Below are 25,853 nucleotides of genomic sequence, written 5' to 3'. Positions count from 1 at the left end.
AGAGTGATTGAAAGTATGGCAGGAAGTTACAAACTATCTGCAGATACTAAATAAATGTTTAGCAGCAATGAGGCTACCATTTTCAATATTGCCCCAGCAGATTGTTAATTTGCAAAGTGGAAAACTGTTTTTAGCTGACAAACATGCTAGCAGTCTATAAATATGAAGGACCATTCCTGACCACATTAGGAAGATGACCCCCCACCCACCCCCAGAAGGATGTATTGCTAACATGACTACAAAGAAAGTAATGTATACATTTGTGCTAGCTTTTTTTGAAATAAAAAAGAACATCCATATGATGGTAAACAATTCGTCAATTGTTAAATGTTACCTTCATGAATATGGCGCAGGGCTGCCGTTCCTTTTGTACTTAGGGACAGTGCTAAAGTGAAGCTAAAACTGTATCATAGATATAGTAATTTGTGACGGGTTTAATTTGAATAGCCAAAACCGAAATAAATGTTATACCTCCCCAGCCCACACTCTGGCTTTCCACTGTTGCCTACAGACGATAGAGATATCTTCATAAGACTACTTCCTTTGAAGCTGTTCACACAACATAAGGGTGCAGCTATACCCAGGGAACCTCTTTTGTTCCATGTGAGGCTAGCTTCCTCAGGGGTTAAGGGTGGGAATTGGCACTTCATGGAAGGCCACAGGAAAAAGGGGGTCCTATTTGAAAGCTACTGATTGAAACAGAGACCATTTGATCTGCGACTTGGCGTGTAGCTGATCTCTCTCTTCCTTGATCTCTGTGTCTTCTCTATTCCTTTCTGCTGCCACTTTTCTTCCAAAGCTACTTTTGAGTGCTCATTGAAGGTGCAGTTTGGTGTTCATAGTTGCTTCTGCCTGGTAGAGGTGACAGTGGTTCCCCATTCTCCTTCAGATGCCCCTTCCAAGATGCAGGCTCTGCCTTGCTCCCTATCCTCTTCAAGCGGTCCTCCTCCTATTGGTGGTTCTCTTGAGGTGGCGTTTGCCCATTTTGGCAGCTGCAGGGTGTGGGCTCATACTTCTGGGAACACTGTAAGTGCTGGCACTTGCTATTAAAGGATCTGGTTATCTGGTCACTTTAAAGGGCTGCACCAAGTTCTGTATATCCTTTGATGCATGGTGTGTGGTTTGGAAGGTGACAAGCCCCTTGTGCTTCCATTCTCTTACTAGAATAGCTGTGGTAGGATTCCTCCTTGTGTAACAGTTCCTCTCTTGGAGGCCGACTCTGCCTCTTCACTATGTTGAGAGGTCTTGTGAGGGCATTGGCAAAGGAAGGAATGATTCCTCTTGTCTCCTTACTGGTTTCTGCTGGCTAGGTTGAACATGTCTGATACCTGTTCTAAATGGGAGTTTCCACAAGTGCTACACTTCTGGAGGTCTTCCTTTTAACCCATTTTTTATTGTAGTTGTTCATTTACCAATTGGATTTTCTTATTATAAATGTATCAACTCTATGGTGATGGAACTGTGGTCCTGCATTGTCAACTTTCGTCCCTCGCCTTCCAGAAGGTTTGTTCCTAGGAATGTCCTGGATTCCTTCCTTTGGAAGTGCCCAATTTCTCTAAATTAGAACTTGATCTGCCTACTATGTATTATCCAGGGGGCGGGTGCTGCTTCTGGATAACGCTGTGCATACTTCAAGTTGGAACCGTCAAAAGGTATTTCAACTGGGTAGGTGGCATCCATTCACACAAGGGCCCCTTGGTGGCCTTTGATCTCAGTTATGCTAGGTCCAAGCTTTCCATCCCAACTCTGAGCAGCAGATTAGGAGAAGGCTCTCCATGACATATGACACTGACACTGGTCCCCTTAGCAAGGCAATCATTGCAGATTCGCGGAAAAGGTGACTTATTGCTGCCCAGCCTTTTATGGGGGTGTCTCTGACATGTGATGTGTGCCTTCTTGAACTTATACTGATGTGTCCCCAGTAGCGTGTCCTAATTTTTTCGATGGTTCGAATTGCTGGACTGTTAGTTGTTTGGGTTAATTGAAAAAGGTTGTGCTGGCATGCTTTTAGCTGAACTGGTGGTGATGTCGTTGAAAACCATGGTTCCAAACACTGCTAGGTATTTCCTCTTCTTTGAGGACTGCAGTGTAGAATGGGGACAAAGGGTTAATGCTCTGATTATATACTTTCAATCTCCATTCAACCGTGTTCAACTCTTCCTTGCCCCAGTAGACTTCCCAACCCTCACAGCCTGGAAGAGTTGGGCGTGGTTCATCATATTAGGTAACATACAGGTTGACTGGAAGTGAGAGTCTCCCTTTACCCCCATATGGTGGTGTAAAACCGCAAGAGAAGGAGGGGTTTGTTTTTAATTAGAGCAAAAAAGATGTCTCGCTCAAGAGCTGATTCGCCTCTTCTTTGAGGACTGAGGAGAGAAAGAGGAGGACTTGATGTTATGCCTAGACAGCACATGGGCATATAAAGTTTTAAGTGGTAGCTGTTTGCTGAATCGGGTGCAATTGCTGTAAACGTTCAGTATCTGTTGATTTACCTGATCTATAAGGTAGACTTGAAGGGATTACCAAGGATTTACCGAATCGGAAATGTTCGAGGGATAGAAAAACGAGTCATTTGAACGAAAATGACTTTCGGTTTTCACTCCCCTGAACATTTCTAAGAACCCACTGCCCCTCAACCCCTTACCTACCTCTTGGCGGCATACAAGGAGGTCTGCTGCCTGCCGTCCACCATCCCTCTACTTGCGAGAATGAGAGCCGGCGCCCAGGGTCCTCTTTTTTTTCAAAACTTTATTTAATAGGGAGCGGTGGACTCCCCCACAACCTCTGATGGCATTATAGTGAACAAGGGTTCGCCCCCCCCCCCTCCACCCGCCACGGCTCTTATTAAAAAAAAATACACTGAATGGGGGATTTATTCAAAATTTTCTGCTGTAGAAATTTTCATACAGCCGATTTTCGAATAAATCACCCATTCGTTTTTTTTCTTCTAAATAATGTACGAATACCGACCTGAAGCCCAGCCTCCTCCCGAACTTACTATCCAAAGTCAGAAACCTTCCTGGGATGAGTCAGTAGGGGTGTGAGTAATTGCATGAAAGAGGAGACTGGCAGCCCCGTAACAAATGAGCTGCTGGCAGAACCACGTTCCCCACCCACCTCTCATCTGAAAATGTGCATGGTTATTAATGGCGGGAAAACAGAGAATCTGGAGCCTGTACGGCTGTCCTGCAAACACCAATAAGAGGTGCTCCTCAGCCCTCAGCATATGAGGCCCAAACTCGCCTTGGCCATCTGCCATGACTCAATAGGGAGAGGGAGTTATTTGTTTCTCGTAAACTTGTGCGATGGTAGCTTGAAACCACCTACTAAGGGAGGCCACAGATGGTTTCTGGCCCTTTCTCTCCTTCCTGAAGGTAGGTAACAAATAGTCAACCATCTTAAAATAAGAGATGTCCAACCTCTTCCTGTCAGTAATCTGTCCAAAGGACAGAATGGATCACCTCCGGAGAGAAGCTAAATGTCAAGCCTACCTTTGGGAGGACACTCTGTCCTTGTCGAAGGACTAGAACCTCTGGTAGAATCTGAAAATATTGGGTGTTACAACCCAGAGCCGCCACATCTTCAGCCTTTATTAAAGTTTACCAATAAGAGTAGATCCCAAGGAGGGAGATGGATCTTACAAAGCAGGTGGTTAAGAAGCGAACAAGCCTTCAACAATCTTGGGACTAAGGAACTGACCTCTCTGCCTCCAGGACAAATTGACTGCCTGCACAGTCGCCCACTGAATGAAGCTATTGCCAACAACCTATGGAAGCTTTTGTGACTAATCAACTTCCGGGCCACCAGTGGTCCAGGGATGAATATCGGTTTCTAAACCATCATTCAGCCCCACACATCTAGTACACCAGAAGGGATCTGAACAGATTGGAAACACAAGCAAATTATAAACCACCTTGTCCAATTTTGGTAACGTGGACGGAACGGCAGGCTTATTTCCGAAAGGTTGTGGATCGTTGGTTAGTTGCAACACAGCAAAAATACAATTATTACACAATTATTAACCAATGATAAAAGGGACTGTCCAGTCAAGGTTGTATACAAATATCTACTTTATTATTATCACAACAGACAGTTCTAGCACACCACGAAATACAACCCACCCTATAAAGGAATGCAGAGGACAGACAATTTAAAAGAAGGAAAAGGGATGCACTCTGAATTCTGACAGGAGGTTAGTCAGTATGATAAATAATCGCAATAGTTCAAGGATACTTGGTTTCAGCACAAAGGGAGCCGACCCATGCTGGTAAAGGCCCACGGGGGATAAGGCCCTGTTTGCGCCTGTTTGCGCGCTGATGCGCGGCATATATCTTTGCCAGCCCACCGCTGGGTAAGTCTCCATCATCAATCCTCATAAACCACTCAACACGCCTACCTAGCTGTTACCATCCCTACCCAAGGCCGCATTTCCACCGACTACATAAACTTGCCGCCCACTCAACCTAAATTGAATGTTGCATACCATGTTAAAAGTGTCTGCTGCTCCCAGCGCGCAAAACATGTCTTTAGCATACTCCGCCTAAAGTGATTGCCGCATTCTCTGCTAGATTTGTTTGCCGCCAGTATTTGAAATCTGATTGCTATTGCCCATTATGTTTAAAAGTGACTCTAGCTTACTCCGCCTAAAGTGATTGCCGCATTCTCTGCTAGATCTTTTTGCCACCATTATTTTACATTTGATTGCTGCTGCCCATTTTGCTTAAAAAAGTTACCCTAGCAATCCCCCTCTAATTTGTTTGCAGCATATTTTGTCTGAACTCAGTACCGCCTTTACACTATATATTGACTTCCTCCTACTCTACTGATAGCCTCCTGCCCTTTTTCTATACGCCACCCTGCATACAGCACTCTGCCCTCTCATTGCAGCAGCAACCACCTACATCACCACTCTGCCTCCCAGCAGCACCTGCACACTTCCCCAATGCAACACCACATCCCCCAAAGCACTGGTGCATACATGTCTCAGACATATCAACCCTCCAAAAACAAGGCCAAAAAACAGGGCTCACACCTATTCAGGCACTCCTCGCAATACTCAGCCGCACCTTCTTACTCCTTACCACTACCCACCAAATTATGCACACCTGCATACCCAACGCCAGTCCCACTACTAGTACCCTAGAACACAATGCAATGTTGTCCCTGAACAATATGGCATGTTTTAAAGGAACCTTTATCCACTTCAACAATGGTCTTGCTCGGCTCCTCTGTCACAGACACCACCCACTACCCTGTCCCACACCATTCCTCCCAAACACCCCTGCCTTTTTGCCTCCACCAACTCCCAACACCCAAACACTACCTCTAACAGGTAGAACACGCACCACACATCTATCCTCCAGAACCACACAAGATCTATCCATAACTAGAGCACCCTCCACCTACACAAGAAATGACAGACTATCAGCACGTACCCATCACCTTCTCACATCCTCAAAACCCAGCAGAACCTCCCAAAACCCAGCCTCACACCCTACCCACACCTTGCCCGATCAAGGAGAACACTACAACCAAGCCCCAACAACACAACGCCATAAGTGAGACACCACATACCTCCCCTACTACCACAGCAACCCACCGTCAGATCCACTGGACTACACCTCTAAAACCCACCAAACCTAGTAAAACCCTATCAGGAGCCTTACTCAATGTAAGATCCCTTGGAGCTCACGCGACCGACATACACAATTGTATACTAGAACTCAATCTTGATTTCTTAATCCTCACTGAAACTTGGCTACACAATGCATCAGGCCCACGGATCACACTTGCAGTCCCAGCCGACTACACCCTCATCAGAGCAGATCGATCAGGCGCTATTGGTGGAGGAGGAGCCATAATTCACAAAACCCTACTACAGTTCAGGGAATGCAAAACCGATTCACTGATGGGTTACGAAATTCTTGCTCTGAAACTAGCTACCAGCCCTAAAACAACAATCAACTTCCTAATAGTATACAGATTACCTAGCTCTTCCAATAACCTCTTCCAATAACCCCGACATAGACCTACCCCTACTAATCACACCCACACTCAAACCTAACACAAAATACATACTCCTAGGAGACCTCAACCTAGGTTTAAATGACCCACAAGATAGCAAAGCCACATCATGCCACAAAGCCTTCTGTGAAATGCAATTCACTCAGTGAATGCCCCCACCCACTCCAAAGGAAGAATCCTTGACGGGATACTTACTTTGAACATCATAGTGACCATAACAGACATCTTTAAGATGGCATGCAACCACTATCTAATCCACTTCAGCATAAACCTAAAAAACCTTAGTCTGGCTCCCATCCAGGTCAGAAACGCTTGCAAACTTACCCCTGAAAATCTAAACCCGCTACTTAACAAACTGCTCAACTCCAAATCATCAGACAACCTAAATACTGAAAACATCTCAGACCACTATCACCAATGCCTACAAACTGCCATAAACAAAGTAGCCCCACTGAAACCTAACATCTCCAAACCCAAACGCAGCTCCCATAGTTCAATGACGAACTCATCGAACTCAGAAGAGAAAAAAGAGCTTTAGAACACCTCTTTACAACAAACCAGTCCCTAGAACTCCAAACAAAACTGCAAAAACTCACCAAAGCCTACAAACTCAAGGTATTCTCCTACAAAGCCAATTCACTCAACGATCGGATTGCTAATGCAGGCTCTAAAACCAAAGAATTATTCACCATCATCAAAGAACTTGAATCCCCTATTCAACCTATCAACTCTGTCACCATCAGAAAAGCATGGTGCACTACCATATAGGACGCCCTTTCCAATAAAATAACTACTCTCCAAAGCAAAATAGCCTCACAAAAAAACTCCATGCGTACGCAAATTCACCCCCCATTCCCCCACCAACACCACAAGACTGCAGGTACCTGAATTCCACTTCCAACAAGTCACTAATGATCAAGTCCTTAAAACCATAGCCTCCCTTAAACCCTCCAATTGTGAAGGCGACAACTTCTCCGCCAAAGTAGTTAAAGATTGTGCCAACATCTTATCACCCACCATCAATAATTTTGTGAATGAATCATTCAAATCCAGTGAAATACCAGCATCCATCAAGGCAGCTTGGGTCACACCCCTACTTAAAAAAACCCACACTAGACCCCACCAACCTGACAAATTACAGGCCTATAACTACAGTCCCAATCCTCCTCAAAATTATTGATAAAATAGCCTACGTCCAAGCGCAAACTCACTTAGAACAGAACCACCTGCTAGGAGACAGACAATCTGGATTTCGACCCAGCCACAGTACAGAGACTGCCCTTCTGGACATCAAGAACCAGACGGATTCTATTAGGTACTCTGGCAAATTAGGCAGCCTATTACTGTTAGATCTCTCCACTGCGTTTGACTTAGTCGACCATGACAAACAATGCCTCACCCTGGCAACCAATTTCCATTTCTCTAAGAAAGCCATTAACTGGATAAAATCTTTCCTCTCAGACTGTACCTCAAGAGTTGCCCTAGGAGAAGAAGAAGCCGACCCCATCCCCGTACCACTGGGAGTACCACAAGGCTCCTGTCTCTCCCCCACCTTATACAATGCTTTCACAAAGCTACTCTTTGCAGCCTTAGTTGCCATGGGAGTAATTTATACAAACTTTTCTGACAATACGCAAATTCTTATCCCCATATCAGATATCAGGCAACCTCGAACAAGACACAATTTGTATAAACAAAATCTACTCCCTGATTCAAAATTGGATGGCGAATAACAACAGTCTCTGCCTCAACGGAGGAAAAAACTGAGATTCTTATAGTAGGCTCCCCAATATAAGACTCAGCAAACCTCATCCTGACTACACCTCCATCCTAATAGATGGCACCCCCATCTCACACAAAGTCAAAACCTTAGGAGTCCACCTCGACTCCAACCTCACTGTGGCTAACCATATCAGCGCATTAGCCTCCTCCACGGCCTATACAGCTAAGCTAATAACGCTCAGCAGAACCCTCCTCTCCACTAATAACTGTTTAACACTAGCAAGAGCCCTCATCCTCACTAAACTAGACGATTGCAATGTGTTATTGCTAGGTACTTAAAAACAACCTAACCAAACTTAAACTCATGCAAAACAAAGCCCTTAGAGCAGCATTAGGTATAAACAGAAGAGAAGATATCTCCCAACACAGGAGAGATGCCAACTGGCTACCAGTACAAGCGAGAATCATCCACAAAACACTCAGCATCACTCATAAATGTATCTTCAACAAAGCCCTTACCTACCTCAATCACAGCATTTCCTGTAAAAACGCAACCAGAACCCTCAGGTCCAGCGACCATACACATCTCCACATACCACGCTTCACCAGCTCCAGAGCAGGCATTCTAGCTTCCCCATAGCAGCGCCACGCATCTGGAACTCACTCCCCAGCCACCTCTCCAGCGAGATCTCCATTCAGAAGTTCAAGAAACAGCTAAAAACTTGACTTTTCAATAAATACTACCACCGACCATAAGCCAAATACTCAACTGTACTATGTAACACAATTACCCGGCCGGTAATTTAAGAGTAAAATGTATGAATAAGATGTATAAATAATGTGTAAGAGAACCACGTTAGTATGTAACCAAATCCTGTAGCAACTCAAAATGTTTTGTGTAAGATATTTGTACGCCGTGATACCCAAGGGTTCAAGTGTGTAAATAAATACATAAATAAATAAATAAATAAAAATGGGTCGTACAATGTCACTAGGGGCCTTCGGAGAATGACCAGGGGCACAGAATTCCTATGTACCTTGTGCTTGTAGATGTTCTTGGTGCTCAACAGAGTTGTCGATTTCAGGGTGCTTTGCAGCTTCTGCGACAGAGTTCAAGACGGGAGACAGCTGCTGGTATCGGGCAGCAGGAAGTTCAGTGAGTGGTGCTGGACGGACAGCTCCAGGCTGGCCTACACAGCGGCCCGGGGTCAGGAATGTTTTTTTTTTTTATTGATATAGTTGAAAATCTACTTTTCAATATATATATATACAAAAAATAAAACAGATTTTGGCATACATAGTCAATCTTATATACATTACATCATTACATATTATTTCATTTCATGTTAAAAACATATTATATAAACTTCACAAGAAGAAAAGAAAAAAGAAAAAGAGTATAACAATCATAATCCATTATTTTCACTATCCTTCTCATTAAAAACAACATACATACCATAACTTAAAGGAGAAATGGAAGCTAATTAGGGCTTCTGATCTTCATTTTCTTGTTATTTATTCAGACTATCCTTCTCTAAAATTCTCTTTTAGTTCCAGTGCAATCAAGTAATTCAGGATAGCTAATTTTACGGTTGTTATTTGCGTATTATATATTCGATACCAAAATTGTTCATTAGTTAATGGTATATATGTCTCAAAGTGTTTCTTAAAATACTCAATGCTTTTGTGCAATAACATAGGGCATTCTGTTGCTAGATGTATTAGGGTTTCAGAGGTTTGTGTGTCTTTACAGAAATTCTTATGCCATGAATTCAATCTAAATCTTAAGAATGAATTTCTTGCTCCGGCACCAGGGAATTTGAGCAGATCATTTTCTGGTGATCGCATTTTTTTCGTAATTATCTTGTGATCTATAGCATGTTTAGTCTTCTGACATTGTTCAAAGGTATTGATCCAGTCCCATATTAGGACTTTTTCTTTGGCTCTATTGGGATTTGTCAACAATAATTCTTCTGTGACTTCCGCTGTTTGTAAATAATGTTTAACTCGTTGTCGCCATAAACTCACAGTTTTATGTTCACTTGTGTTCATGTAGTTAGACAAGACGTGTAATAAGATATTCTCGTGTTGTTCCATGATACATTTCTGATATAAGCTACATAGTCGCCACAGATACATACAAAATAATGAAGACAGACCCAATTCATATCTTAATAAGCACATTTGCATAGCCATCGGTACATGCAAAACTTTTTTCCAAAAACAACCATCTCGTTTCTCCATGGCCTAGTCTCAGCACCATATAATATCGTTGGTACTACTTTCTGGCAATAAAACATGATTATAGGCTTCAAAGAAAATGTACAGTATTTTTGGTTTATAATTGAAGCCCGAGAAATGGCAGTGCTGATTTTTTTCTTGAGATCTTCATAATACGGGGTATCCGCCCTTGATATATTAACATTCATTCCTAAATATTTGTATTGGGTTATGTTTTCTAAGGGAAGAGACATCAAAGTCCACGAGAAACGAGATACTCCAGCTTTCTTGTTGGGTACATTCTTCATAATTTTTGATTTGGAGACATTTATAACCAGCTGATTTTTTTTTCACATATTTCTCCAATTGATCAAGTAAATTCTGCAAGCCCCTCAGTGTTTTAGCAAGGAGAACCAATTCATCAGCATAAAACATCCAAGGGACTGCATATTTGCCTAAACGGGGTGCATCCGATATTACTCTCTTAAACTCTTCCACCACATCAGCTATGAAGTAGCTAAAAAGGGTTGAGGCTAGGAGACATCCCTGTTTTAGCCCCTTATAGGTATTAATAGATCTCGATAAAGAGCCATCCATTGTCAAGCATACTTTTATTGAAGTTTTAGTATGGAATTGAAATATCCAATTTTGTAGATACTCAGGACATGAGTTTTTAGCCAATTTATCGAATAAAAGTTCCCTCGAGACAGAGTCAAACGCAGTCTCGAAATCGATAAAAGCCCTGAAGAGCGCTTGGTTGACTTGTAGGTCATGTTGTTTAATAACATTTAGGGCTTGAAGATTCACAGATGTACCTAGACCCACTACGAAACCTGTTTGAAATGGATCATTGAGACCTGCTTGTTTCAGCCATTTATTAAAGTCTCTTAAGATTAAGCGTGCAAAGATCTTACCTGGCACATCAAGTAACGCGATGGGTCTGTAGTTTCTCGGGTCTAATCTATCTCCCTTTTTATAAATAGGAACAATGATCGACTTTTGCCAAGAGGGAGGGATTTTTCTAGAGAGGATGATTTGATTAAATATAGCCCCCAGGATAGCAGCCCAAGCCTCCGGATTCTTTCTTAGCATAGCATTAGAGAGGCCATTTGGGCCCGGGGCTCTTGACTTGCTTAGTTTTTTGATAAATATTTCAATGCCTAAATTATCAAAAACAAATTGTTCTTTTCTTGAGACTCCATGATCTTTTTGTCTCTTCGAGATATGGATTTCAGCATATAGGGTTTTATAATATTGTACCCAAATTTCCTATGGTACTACATTTATTTGCTTTATAGATTGTTTGTCTCCATAGGTAGTTTTAATTAGGCCCCATACTGAAGCAGAGTTCTTAGAAGTTATCTACTGCAACATAGTATGGGCGTCTTTTAATAGCATTTCTGCTTTCGTTGCTTTATCCAGTTTTTATATCTATTTTTACATTTGGATACCAAGAGCACCTTATTATTATAATTTTGCTGAAGCATATATCTAACCTCCCGTCTAAGTTCAGATTTCTTAGTTCTTATTTCTTCATCAGATGTATGTTCATGATGTTTCTGATCTTTAGAGATCGAGAGGTCAGGTTTTTTGAATAGTTGCAATTTTCCCACATAGTCTCCTTCTAAGTAGTGGAAATTTGGTTTAAATATATCTTTAGGATATGACACTGCAACTAGAAGATCATGTAGGTTAGCTGGAGTCCATCTAAAACGATTGCCTTTAGCAGATACTGCTAAATTCTCTGAATATTTTAGTTTGGGATCCATAACAGTTTTATCTGACCAAGTCCATGTCAAATGGAGCATGTTATGATCACTTTTGTTTTGTTGTAATACATTGAAGGAGGTGACACACGAAAATAACTAATTATTAGTATAAATATAGTCAATGGTGGAAGTTTGCTTGCCTTGCTTCCATGTGGTTTTAGAAGGGATATCTCCGTATACTGAACCATTTATCATATAGGAACCTCTCTCTTTCATCAAGCACTTCCACTTTTCTTTTGTATTGTTTAGATTCCCCCATTTCTCATTTAGGCAATCCATATTTAAATCTCCTGCAATAATTGTAAATTTGACAGAAGGGTCTCTATCAATCATGTCCAGACATTTCGTCAGATCTTTAAAAAAGCGATTGTCGTTGATGTCTATGTGGTTCCAAAATAAATTAATGCATGCAACAACATAATTATTTACTGAGATTCATACCATCTGTGTATAACTATTTGGGGAGGCCCACACCTCTGCTTTAATTCCACTTGTCATTTTTACCGCTGTCAAAAGACCCGCTTTAAGGCGCCCCCTAATTGGTTGGATGGCAGGTTCTAAAGTAACATAATGATTCTCCCATACAGGCGGTAAAGTGAGCCAAACTTCTTGTAGCATAATTATATCATAAATTCCCAGTATGGCCATAGACGTTGATGCAAGATGAATATGGCCCCTAGTATTCCATGATGCTAGTTGCACATTTGGTCTATTTTCGTTACAAATTAGCTATCATTCATTTGTTAATCTGTTCTGGGACATACTCGTTACAGTTCGTATTTGATTGTCACATGCTGTAAAGCATTTTATCATCAGTGGGTCAGAGCATCTGTCAGCCAGCCATTTCTTTTCATTTACATTATTCATGTGTGTACTGTTTACTCTTGGAGGATAGACATTAGCGGTTTCAACAAGTGCCTTCAAGTAACGACTGAGCCAGAAAGTAACACAGCAGATATGTTTCAGCTTCAGCTCATCTATTGTGTTGCTTACAGAGTGTGTAATTAGGGAGGGAGTTACTGGCTGTGCGTAATGTCTAGTGCCGCAAAATTAGGGGGGCACCCCCCATGAAGCTAAAGAGCATGGGTCCTTAAACTTGGAAGCTGCACATAGTGACACAGGAGAGGGGGGTAGGAGGGAAAGAAAGGTCGCCATAAGGCAAGCCTCCCCCTTGTTTCCCCAACCCCCGCATCCCCGTTGGGGGTACTCTGGCATAACTTGGGCATCCCAAAGGAGAGCCTGACAGGGAGGGGATCCAGACAGCCAAGGAGCTAACTGGCGTTTGGTGCCAGTACCTTTGGAGGTAGTGTTCTCTACCGCCTTTACTTCAAAGCAGGAAGAGAACAATAAAACCACAGATGAGGGGAAAACAGAGAGCCACACATCTATGTGCTAAGTAGATGTAGGCATATGCCGGCCTTCCTGGTGCCTAGGGGCTTGTGATGGCCTCAGGAAATATCTGCCCTGTAAAGACAGCCCTGCAGAAGAAACACTCTGGCCTGAGTGTACTGCACTCTGCGTTCGCAGGCCCAGCTCTTGTTTGCACGAGCAAACTTGAAGTGCTTTACACCCCGTTCAGGGTGGGAGCACTGGAGAGAGAAGGTGTCTGGAAAGATTTCACAATTGTATGTAATTTTCCCTCCATGTGTCAACCCCCAAACTTTTTGCTGCTGTTTTGACACCATTGACTGACTTTGCCAGCGAAGCACAGCCTTCAGCTGCACTCCTCTGGGCTTTCGCTCACATTTTATGGGGAAACTGACATGCCCTTAAGACAGCCAGTACTGGGAGACTTTGTTTCCCATAGTCCTTTTCTCATGTTGTAACTTTTGTGCAACATGTAACAAGTGTGCAAAGTATCTTCTCATACAGCACACTTGGGTCTATAGTAATTTCCAAAGGCCCTAGATACTCTTGCTGGACTTTTTATGAACTGAGCAGATGTGTCATGGACAGGACTGGTGGCAGCTATCGTTTCAAAGTATTTTTAACCCTTTCCTGCCATGTTAACCGCGTTAACTGCGTTTGGCACAAATAGGTGGTCTGGCTCTAAAACAGCCATGCCACGAGGTTCTTTGTCCTGTCCTTTGACGTTCTTGACCCTTCACCTTCCCCAGGTGAGTCGACCCAGGCCAGTCCTTATTTGGTCATGCATTTTCCCGCGAATCCCAATGCTTTTGCGGGCTTCTGCATGCCTTGTATGTGCGCCTCCAGGATGTGGGCTGGGATGTCTGGTCCCAATACACATCCTGGGTGCCATAGAGTCTGGTGTGTCCTGAATGCCTGAGACCACCGTGGTCTGTGATTGGTCCACGTATGGAGTGTGTGTTTGTGAGCAGATCTCCCATTGGGTCCTCTCCGTTTTGGCACGAAGGGAACTTTGGATAAGAGGAGGCTGGAAACACCACAACCAGGTCGATCTCCTGAGTTCTCACTGAACAAAGGATAGGATCCAAGTATCCTGCAACTATGAAGCTGAGTCGAGGAACTGCTGGTGACCCTCTGGAAGGTTTGGCACTCTGAGTCCGCTGTCGTCCCGTGGGACCCCTATGCATCTGGTCGCCCTAGAAGGTCTGCGAAGACGCTTCGACCCATTGGAATAGGTCGACCAACTATTCTCTGCACCTTCACCAAAACCTGCAAGTAAGCTTTCTCGGAAGTGTCCCTGGGCCAACCAGTGGGCTGACCATCTTACACAGGACCTTTGCTCTCTCTCCGCCATCCTTTTGAGGAGGCCCTCGAAACCTAGTATACTGCTAGCTCTGTGCCCACGGCACCCTTACACCTAATTTCGTACACTTGGTATTCCCAGGTCTGGAGTGAGATGAGTGTTCCCGGACCAGAGTAAACGCGGTTACTATGTTTCCCTGCTGCAGCAACGTCCTTTGCAAGTCTGCTGCATTTGTGACCCTCTTGCCCCTGAAGCCTGCTGTAGTGAAACTGGGGTGATTCATCCACCCGGAGTGGAGAAGTTGCCACTGTCCCATTTGGGAATCCTCGAAGATCTCAGGAACTAAAAGGTACCGAGACGTCCTTTTTGCCGCATTCGAACCTGCAACCGAATTGGACCAATCTGCCAAAGTTTGAGTCTCCTTGCCTCAGAGACCAGTGAGTAATCTTTACCCTAACCGGTGGCCCCTAGCACCAGAGCCCATCTTTACTCACAAGTGGCCCGTGGTGGCCCCTCTCCTGTCCACTGCTATTGCAATATAGCGACTCCATCCCGAACTCTCGAACTGCCTCTGCCTTTAAGTGGAGGTCCTTCTTGAATAGTGGGAACTTATTCTTCATTGCCTCATCCACCTTCCCGAGATGCTAGAGACCCTTGAAGAGACCCTCTTTTGCCCATTAGAATAACCGCATGCATTTGCATTACATGTACTATTGAGCACAAGGCTCCCCTCTTCTTAGGGCTTGGAGTGCCTCTTATTTAGGTGAATAACTGATGTTGAATTGGGCCTAAAGGTTAACTGCACTGCCTGTTTCCTTCCCCTCTAGGTTGTCAACATATTGTGTGCAGTCATCCCTTTAGACCCCCCTGGTCTTTTATATATATTGTATTGAGTGTGATGTATTGGTTTACTTAGTGTTACTGTGAATCTTTGCTATGGTCTATGTTACAAAGGGCTTGTAATAAATGTGTCTATATTTTTAATATAACACCTGGCTGGAGTAATTTGTAAGTGTCCTTGCTCTGTGTACCCATTGAGGTCCTTCAGTCACCCTGACCCCTCCTGAGACTTAGTCTTGACCGCCTGCCATAGCTACCCTGATTGGTCTGGCTTGTCCAGAGGTTACCCTGTTCCACGAAACTAGGTTGGCCTCCTGAACCTCTGCCCCTCCTGGACAGAGTTCAGAAATCCTCCTTAACAGAGGTCATAACTAGAGTCCTTTGCAACAGAAAAGATAAAGGAGTGTAAACATGTAATACTAAGTCCCACCCATCTTCCTGTAGGTTGTGGATGAAAGAGTCTCTCTGGTTAATAGAGCTCTCTGTGGTTTCTGATTAAAGTGCCGGGTCTCCCTTGAAACTGCGATGAGCCCAGACATTCTGGCTCCCCCAAACTACATTCTCGTAAATTCTGAATGGGGTCCCCCTGCGGCGATGACTACTTTAATACACACAGTCCCAGACATGACAGTTCACTGTCAATGGATACAAAAGGTGGGAGCTGGCTTTAGGTCGACACAGTGCATATGAAAGGGTGGTGGGGTTTCCTGTCTCCTTTGTTAGCCTCTACAGCCAGGTCCCATGTCGACCTGTTTGAATTTAGCTCTGATTAGAATTTGAATCCTGCCACCAGCTATAGGGCTTAACAAATGGATATGGCAGATCCATGGAGCCTTTGTTAGTTAATTTGGCTGACCATGCCAGGGGGAAGGTTTTGCCCTCCCCTTTGAGATGACATGGTGTACTCCTGGTTGTCATAACCCAACTAAATATGACAGGGTGGACGGCGCTTATAGGCTGTGTACACCCACAGTATACGGGTCTATGCGTATGTTGTGCAGTGAGCATAGGAAAATGTGTGTACGGATTAGCGACCCACCCAGAGGTTTGTTTGTTTATTTATTTTTTATGCACACCAAACCCATAGGTAAAAGGGCGCAGCAGAATGAAAATGCAAGGCTTACATAGTTACAAACACAAGTTACAATTTAGCATAAATACAGAATTTTGCAGAAGGTCAAAGTATACACATATATACAGAGGTATCAATATATACAAAAGGGAAGACTCTTTACTGATGCAAGAGGGGAGCCAAGCAGTGTGCCAGGGGTGCACACATACACAAACCACCTGTGTGTATCATTCAGGGCTCTAGGTTAGGTCCTAGCAGCAGACATTGGGCCTCATTACGACCCTGGCGCTAATGGGTTAACGGCGCCATAAAAGGCTGCGGCGCCGTTAACCCATTAGCGCCTTACTATGAGGTTCCTTTGCGGGACCCGACCTGAACGGCTGGTCTAGACCAGCCGTCAAAGTAGGGACCCGCAAAGGGACCTTGGTTCTAAGTACGGTACCGCAATTTGCAGTATCGTACTTAGCGCCTTCCCCAGTCCCATTGAGCCCTATGGGGCAAAAATGGGAATGGGGAAGGGCCAATGTTCAATGGGGAATTACCGCCCCACCAACCTTGGAATGGGGTGGTAATTCCCCATTGAACATTGGCGGACTCGTTACGATACCGGCACCAACCATGGTGCTAATAGCGCCATGGTTTAGCGCCAGTATCGTAATGAGGGCCATAGTCTTACAGGTCACAGCTAGGGGTCAGTAGTGATGATATGTTTTATAACATTTTTTCTGAAATGACAGTAGTGTTGGGCAGCTCTCAGGTCGTGAGGCAGTGAGTTCCAACATTTGGCTGCCTTTACAGGGAAGCTATTACCACCAATAGTTGTAAGTTTGTATTTGGGTCAGACAATTAGCATTGCCTGTTCTAGTAGGTCTAAGAGTGATTCTTCTCTGGAGTTTGGCAATCAGATACGTGGGTGCCATGTTGTTGAGAGCTTTGTGTGTCAGAGATAGCATCTTCAGCTGTATTTTGTTATCTGTGGATAACAATTTATGGTGTCGTCTAAGGGAGGAAATGTGGGTTCTTTTGTTTGTGCCTAGGGCTGCTCTTAAGGCATTATTTTGTAGGGTTTGGAGCTTGTGAATAGTAGTTTTATTAGCACCACTGTAGAGACCATTGCAGTAGTCGATTCTGGAAAGTATTAAGGCTCTGGCCAGGATCAAGCAGCTCTCGTCAGAGAGGAATGGCTTTCCCGCTCTAAGTAGCTTACATTTGTAGGCCGTGGTGGAGGTCAGAGATTTTATCTGTTTATCGAAAGACAGTGTAGAGTCTAGGTAAAAGCCAAGGGTTTTTACCTCTTTAGAGACTTTAATGGTATTCCCATCAATGTTGAAAGAGGAGAATTCCTGCCCTAGATTTTTGATATTAGCTTGTGAACCCAGAATTATCAACTCAGTCTTATCATCGTTCAAGCAAAGGCCGTGGGTGGCCATCCATGCTTGGATGATAAGATATACTTTGTTCACCAACCCGTGTCTTTGCTGTGATCCCCAGAAAGCGGGAGGAGAATCTGGGTGTCATCTGCGTAGTTAGTGTAGGTGACACCCATATTGTCTAGATCGTCAAACAAGGGTTTGGTGAAGAGGTTGTAGAGAGTTGGTGAGACGCAGGATCCTTGAGGGACCCCGCAGAGAATGGGGGTAGGGTCAGCCGCTGCCGAGGGAGAGAAGACTCTCATTGTTCTCTCGCTAAGAAAGGACCTAATCCATTTAATAGCTTCCGGGGAGAAGTGGGCAGCAGAGTCAAAGTGTTGGCAGAGGACATTGTGGTTGACCAGATCAAACGCGGCTGAAAGATCAAGAAGGAGCAGAAGTACTGATTTCCCTTTGTCCCTCAGCTTGTCAATTTGAGTCTTTAAATCAATAAGGGCTGTTTCTGTTCCATGTAGTGGGCGGAAGCCAGATTGTCTATTACCAAGGAGTTTAAACTGTTCAAGGTGTTTTTGGATTTGAATGTATGCAGCTTTATCTAGAATTTTGAGTAGGAATGGGACCGTGGTGATGGGTCAGTAGTTGGTAGGGATAAGTGGGTCTAGGGTTTGTTTCTTGAGGAGCGGTAGCACCCAAGATTGTTTGAGGTTAGCAGGGATGGTGCCTGTGTCAAAAGAGACGTTGATCAGTTTGGTGATGAATGGAGATAGTTCTCTGGCAGCATATTTTATTAGTTGGGCTGGGCAGGTGTCACCTTTGCAATTAGATGGCTTCAGTGACAGGATCATTTTTCAACTTCCATGGTGGACATTTTGGAGAAATTGAACTTGTTATTATAGGCCTGTGGTGGGACATTTGTTACAGGACTATTCAATGGGTGCTGTAGGTTCAGCACTTCTTTTTTTTGTTGAATTTTATTTTGCAGGGTGACAATTATAGTGGCTAGTGCTTGTTGGATGTCTGGACACCAAGATTTGTCCTTGGTACAAATGTCAGGTTCTGCTATTGGGGACTCAAGTTCTTTGAGTATGGAGAACAGTTCTTTCATATTGGAGTTAGAGTTGGCAATACGCTCATCGTACGATTTACGTTTGGCCTGGCAGACTTCCTGCTTATAGAGTGAGGACAGTGAGGATAATTTGGTCTTATTCTCACTGGAAGGGCAGAGTCTCCATTTGGTTTCACTTTTTCTTTTTAGTGTGCGAAGGTCTTTAAGTTGAGGCGTAAACCATTTATTTATGTGGGCCATAGGTTTACTAGGTCTGAGTTTAAGGGGGGCAATTCTGTCCATGGTGGAGAGCATGATGTTGTTGAATTCTTGAACTAGAGTACTAGGGTCAAGATTTTCTGGCAGAGTGTTGTGGGTGGGAAGAATAGCAGGGATAATTTTCTCTACTGTTATACTTTTTTTGTTTCTGCTTAGTCAGGGTGGCGCTGCTGGGGGAACCTGTGGGGTAAATCTTGCAGTTGATAGGTCGAAGGACACCAGTGAGTGGTCTGTCCAGGAGAGTGGTAGGATGGAGGAAATGGTGGCTGTGCAATTGCAATCTAATATTCTTCCTTTTTGATGGGTAGGTTTAATAACTTTTTGGGAAAGACCTAGTGCCTTAATTGTTTTGGCTATGTCTGTGGCATGTTTATCGGTTTGGTCCATAAAGCCAAGGTTGAGGTCCCCTAATAGGAGTAATTGCGAGGATGGTTTGAGGTTGTTGGTGAGTAAATTGTGCAGGTCCTCCTCAAAGGTCCCAAGTGGACCAGGCGGTCTATATATTAGGTGAATGGTCAAAGTTTGAGAATTATTTATTTGGAATTTGACCGAGAGGGCTTCACATGATTGTGACAAATGGGCAGGGGCTAGTCGTAGGCCTAGAGATGTTCTAGAGATGATGGCGATGCCACCTCCTCGGGTACTGTCACGGTCTTGTCTGGCTATGGTATAGCCATCGTGAATGGTTAGCATGAGAGCGGGTCCTGCTGCACTATGGAGCCATGTTTCCGTAATGGCTAGAAAGTCAAGCTTACCCTCTATAATTAGATCGGCAATGTCGATGGCATGTGCGACAAGCGATCTTGCATTAAGAAGGGCCCCTTTAAGGGGGAGGGTCAAGGTTGATCTACCATTATTCAATTTCATATACAATTTCAAAAAAGCCTAGGTGAGAGCACACTCACCATGCAGATGGTGGAATTCCTCACAGCTTTCCAAGAGAAAATCCAGGATAAATGGAAGTAGAGTATGACAATAAAAGCACATAGGTCATCACGTTTCCCTGTGTCACCTGACTCTCTCGACGCTGTCCGCCCCTCTCCCCCCTGCCACCAGTGGTGTCGCTAGGCAGGGGGTTGGGGGGGACGGGCCCCCCTATGAAACCCTGTGCCCCCCTTTGTGTCCCCCCTACCTAATACGAGCAGTGACCATGTTCTCCCTCTACTTTTGTCTGTGCCCCCATACTTTTGTCATTGGCCCCCTCTGTGCCCCTCCTAAATTTGATTCCTGGAGATGCCACTGCCTGCCACCCTGTACAGCTGTAACCCTCCTCTGTGCCCTGCTCTATCCCATCCCCCACTGTATATCTGTTCTGTTGTTACCTCAGAAAAGCGCTCTGTTGTGTATCTATATTGTTGTATAGCTCTGTAAAGCGCTCTGTTTCTTCTCTGAGCTAGTTCCGCGCTCAATAAATGCCATAATAAAATACTAAAAATAAAAGATGTAACAGTCTCCCTTCCCATCAACGTTGGAAAGCAACCCAGTGTCTAGAATAGGAATGACGAATCGATAAGCATCTTTGCATAAGTACAAAAATCATGCCTCTCGGCTTCCAGATCGCTAGTCTGAGCTGGGATAGAATCTTAAAGGAGAACTTGGGGCTTGCAATGGGGAGGGGGTGGGGTACCTGACCCAAGGTCCATGCCGGAGCCAATGCCACGTTCTAAAGAACCAGAAACCATGACCTCTTAGTGGAATGTGGTGGCGCCAGAATCACACACCTGACCTCGCATCCATGTAATGAGGGCGCTGCCGCGCGCATCACCCTGCCCTGACAGTACCATGCTCAACTTCGAACGTAATCACAGGTCCCTTTCCGACAGAGCCAGGGCCCACCCAGGGGTCACTCTCATTATGAAGGGGTGCAGTGAATCCGAGGGGGATTGTATCTGTTTCCCGGCCCTGGTGGATCCTCTGATAGGAGGAGGCTCCTAGCTCTGCCCAATAGGCCAGGTAATTGGGCACGGCCTGTGCGGTAGAGGGGGTCAGCCTGGGGTCAAATGTGATGAAGGATAAGATGTGGTGAGAGCAAGGTCGGGCTTGGGCATAGAAGTGTCTCGGGCACCAACGAAAAAGTGGCCCACAGCTGCAAAAAGCAATTCATTCCTTTTGTGGCCGACAGTTTGAATAGTACCCAAGGGGGGATTGTTTGATAAAATATAATGCAAATTCTGCAATTTAAAGAATATGTATTCAGCAACAATGGTCAAAATTACTAGCTGCATAGAGACGTAACTCATGAAACTGGCCTTCATTGGCCAAAAAAGTGGCCTATTTTGAACAAAAAAAGTGACCCACGCTTGCATTTTGCCTTTTTGCCCTATAGGCCAGTCCGTGCCTGGGTGAGAGGGTGCAGAGAAACACCTGCTAATGTGCAATCATGCCTTGGCTCCTGTGGCTTGACTCCTGCTATGCTTTCGCTTTTGGTCAGCGCTACTTTTGCAGCTTCTCGGCTTCCCTTTTCTCGGGGATACGTGCTGGCCCTCACTGCTACTAGTCTCGCTTGGCCCTCAGTCTTTCCTTCACGCTGCACTCTGCCCCCGTGCTACGCTCGTGTGCCCTGTGAACTCTTGGCTTTATTTCCTATGGGACCTGTGAAACCGGTGGCAGCCTCTTTGACGGCCACATTTTCCTCAATGACGCTACCTCACCGAGATATTGGGCAGCTGTCCGCAGTCAGTGCTGTGCCAGCCAGATCAGATACTTCGTGGCGCAGTTTCCTGGCACCCGAATCTGTGCGTTACATCTTTTTGTAGAGCTGGTAACCACTTCCTCAGAATCGGCTCGTCTCGGCTTGCCCTGCCGCAGGCTCGCTCATATCTCTTCCTCCTGTGAGCAGCTGCACATGGCGTGCGGCAGCGTCTGTGGCAGCGTCTGCTGACTGACTCCAGGTGAGTGCCCTGCCGCAGGCTCGCTCATATCTCTTCCTCCTGTGAGCACTGCACATAGCATGCGGCAGCGTCTGTGGCAGCGTCTGCTGACTGACTCCAGGTGAGTTGCGCCTCTGCGAGGCTCTACCGAGGCAGGGATGAGAAGCTCTGAATGCCACCCACCCACTCGCAGGTTCGGGGTGCCCTATAGGGCAGTAGGGTCAAAATGCTAGTTCGGGCCTGTTTCTTTCGTCAAAGAGGGACACTTTTTTGGCCAATGTGGGACAGTTTGTTACTTCACTATGCGGTTTGCAGTTTTGACCATTGTTGCTGAATACATATTCTTTAAATTGCATAATTTGCATCAGATTTTATGAAGAAAAAATCCTTTGGTATTATTAAAACAATCTGTTACAAAAGGAATGAATTGCCATTTGTACCTGTGGGCCAAGTTTTCATCAGGCCGGTCCAACCCTGCCCACTGGGAATGCAGTGTGCATCTCAGCAGAGGCTGGAGCAGGGATTTCTGTTGCTAGGTTACTATCGATGCTGCGTATGCCCCACTCTGACCCTGCCCACTGGGAATGCAGTGCGCTTCCCCGCAGAGGTTGGGGCAGGAATTTCTGTTGCTAGGTTACTATCGATGCTGCATACTCCCCAGTCGACCCTGCCGACTGGAAATGCAGTGCGCATCCCCGCAGAGGCTGGATCAGGGATTTCTGTTGCTACGTTACTATCGATGCTGCATACGCCCCAGGCTGACCCTGCCCACTGGGAATGCTGTGCGCATCCCCGCAGGGGCTGGAGCAGGGATTTCTGTTGCTAGGTTACTATCGATGCTGCGTACGCCCCACTCTGACCCTGCCCACCGGGAATGCAGTGCACTTCCCCGCAGAGGCTGGAGCATGGATTTCTGTTGCTAGGTTACTATCGACGCTGCATACTCCCCAGTCGACCCTGTCCACAGGAAATGCAGTGCGCATCCCCGCAGAGGCTGGATCAGGGATTTCTGTTGCTACGTTACTATCGATGCTGCATACGCCCCAGGCTGACCCTGCCCACTGGGAATGCTGTGCGCATCCCCGCAGGGGCTGGAGCAGGGATTTCTGTTGCTAGGTTACTATGGATGCTCCGTACGCCCCACTCCAACCCTGCCCACTGGGAATGCAGTGCCTTCCCCGCACAGGCTGGAGCAGGGATTTCTGTTGCTAGGTTACTATTGATGCTGTGTACGCCCCAGTCGACCCGGCCCACTGGGAATGCAGTGCGCATCCCCGCAGAGGCTGGAGCAGGGATTTCTGTTGCTAGGTTACTATCGATGCTGCGTACTCCCCAGTCGACCCTACCCACTGGAAATGCAGTGCGCATCCCTGCAGAGGCTGGATCAGGGATTTCTGTTGCTACGTTACTATCGATGCTGCGTACACCCCAGGCCGACCCTGCTCACTGAGAATGCTGTGCGCATCCCCGCAGGGGCTGGAGCAGGGATTTCTGTTGCTAGGTTACTATCGATGCTGTGTACGCCCCACTCTGACCCTGCCCACTGGGAATGCAGTGCGCTTGCCCACAGAGGCTGGAGCAGGGATTTCTGTTGCTAGGTTACTATCGATGCTGCGTACTCCGCAGTCGACCCTGCCCACTGGAAATGCAGTGCGCATCCCCGCAGAGGCTGGATCAGGGATTTCTGTTGCTATGTTACTATCAATGCTGCGTATGCCCCAGGCCGACCCTGCCCATTGGGAATGCTGTGCGCATCCCTGCAGAGGCTGGAGCAGGGATTTCTGTTGCTAGGTTACTATGGATGCTCCGTACGCCCCAGTCCAACCCTGCCAACTGGGAATGCAGTGCCTTCTCCGCAGAGGCTGGAGCAGGGATTTCTGTTGCTAGGTTACTATCGATGCTGCGTACGCCCCAGTCGACCCTGCCCACTGGGAATGCAGTGCGCATCCCCGCAGAGGCTGGAGCAGGGATTTCTGTTGCTACGTTACTATCGATGCTGCGTATGCCCCAGTCCGACCCTGCCCACTGGGAATGCAGTGCGCTTCCCCGCAGAGGCTGGAGCAGGGATTTCTGTTGCTACGTTACTATCGATGCTGCATATGCCCCAGGCCGACCCTGCCACTGGGAATGCAGTGTGCTTCCCTGCACAGGCTGGAGCAGGGATTTCTGTTTCTAGGTTACTATCGATGCTCCGTATGCCCCAGTCCGACCCTGCCCACTGGGAATGCAGTGCGCATCCCAACAGAGGCTGGATCAGGGCTTTCTGTTGCTAGGTTACTATCGATGCTGCTACGCCCCAGCCCGACCCTGCCCACTGGGAATGCAGTGCGCATCCCAGCAGAGGCTGGAGCAGGGATTTCTGTTGCTAGGTTACTATGGATGCTCCGTATGCCCCAGCCCGACCCTGCCCACTGGGAATGCAGTGCGCTTTCCTGCAGAGGCTAGAGCAGGGATTTCTGTTGCTGGGTTACTATCGATGCTCCGTACGCCCCAGTCCGACCCTGCCCACTGGGAATGCAGTGCGCATCCCTGCAGAGGCTGGAGCAGGGATTTCTGTTTCTAGGTTACTATTGATGCTGCACACGCCCCAGCCCGACCCTGCCCACTGGGAATGCAGTGTGCTTCCCCGCAGAGGCTGGAGCAGGGATTTCTGTTGCTAGGTTACTATCAATGCTCTTTTTAGTTTCTCCGTGTACCTCAGCTAGCTCTGCAGAAAGGTGTTCCTTTTGTGATATTGGAGATGCTTGGTTGGGGAGCGCTCTCATAATGCTTTGCTCATCGCGACTTTCTGCGACGGATACAAATAAGCATGCCCCATCAATGGCACAAGAGGGGCGCAGGCGATGTCCCGATCATATCAAAGACACACTGTGGGCCTCATTACAACTCAGGCGTTAAGGGTTAATGCCGTCGTTAACCCTTAACGCCTGATTCCAATTTTAACGGCTGCTTTTAGCAGGCGTTAAAATCCATGGCGCTAAACCGCCTTGGTGCTAATTACGGCACCGTAATTTACGGTGCCGTAATTAGCGCCTTCCCCACTCCCATTATGCCCTATGGGGCAAAAATGGGAATGGGGAAGGGTAAATGGGAAATGGGGATTTACCGCCCCACTCACCTTGGAATTGGGCGGTAAATCCGCCATCCACCATGGTGTAAACATAGTTTACACCATGGTGGTAAAGTTGGTGTACTTACCGCCTGGTTCGTAATGACCCCAACAATGGGCCTCATTACACGGATGGCGGTAAGGATTTACCGGTACCGGTAAAATACTGGTACCGGTAAATCCTTACCGCCGTACTACGAGGTCCCTTTGCGGGTTGGGGGATTTAACGCCTGCTTTTCAACCCGCAAAGGGACCTCGGAGCTAATTACGTAATTAGCGCCTTCCCCTTTCCCATAGAGCCCTATGGGGCAGAAATGGGAATGGGGAAGGGCAATGGTGGAAGGGGGATTTGCCGCCCCTCCAACCTTGGAATGGGGCGGTAAATCCCCTTTCCACCAAGGCGGTGCCGGTATTTTACCGGCATGAGCCATGGCGCTAAAAGCGCCATGGCTCACCGCCTACCGTGTAATGAGGCCCAGTGACTGGCACTCTTGGTTAATGGCTTGCTGTGGGAGCACAGAACATCTAAAAGTTACAAACCGGAAGCAGGTTCCACTCGGCCATTCATCCTTCTGAGATGGCCACATCGAGTGCCATGCACCTGGCTTCCAATAATACCCATCTCAATCACAGTTAGAAACGAGGGGCAGCCATCACAGAGGGATACATTAGACGCATTGTAATTATTGTTCGGTGCAACAAACTAAGGCAGAGCTCACACTGGTGGAAGTCCAGCATATTTTGAAGGGCTCTCTCCTTAAGCATGACATATTAATAATTGGTCTTGTTATGTAGCGCTTCATGACGGATTCCTCCACGCGTCTAAGCACTGTAATAACAGATACCATTAACCAGTGTAATG

At 46.1% G+C, this 25,853-nt stretch overlaps 1 protein-coding gene across 8 annotated transcripts in view; it reads left to right on the top strand.

Moving 5' to 3' along the window:
* Positions 1–25,853, top strand: part of LOC138481177 (C-C chemokine receptor type 5-like) — a 405,187-nt gene that overhangs the window by 253,449 nt on the left and 125,885 nt on the right. Inside the window, exon 1 of one of the 8 annotated variants that reach the window (XM_069613139.1) lies at positions 21,512–21,903. The exons of 6 other annotated variants lie outside the window; for them this stretch is intronic. The gene's annotated coding sequence lies outside the window, so the exon portion shown is untranslated. Of the gene's footprint in view, positions 1–21,511; positions 22,004–25,853 lie in introns of those variants that run through there. One more of the 8 variants, XM_069613136.1, reaches the window with a different exon arrangement.

This window comes from Ambystoma mexicanum, chromosome 5p (genome assembly GCF_040938575.1).
Source record: "Ambystoma mexicanum isolate Mex_15411 chromosome 5p, UKY_AmexF1_1, whole genome shotgun sequence".
NCBI lineage: Eukaryota > Metazoa > Chordata > Amphibia > Caudata > Ambystomatidae > Ambystoma > Ambystoma mexicanum.
Note: the sequence above shows the minus strand (reverse complement) of the source record. Positions and strands in the feature narration are given on the sequence as shown.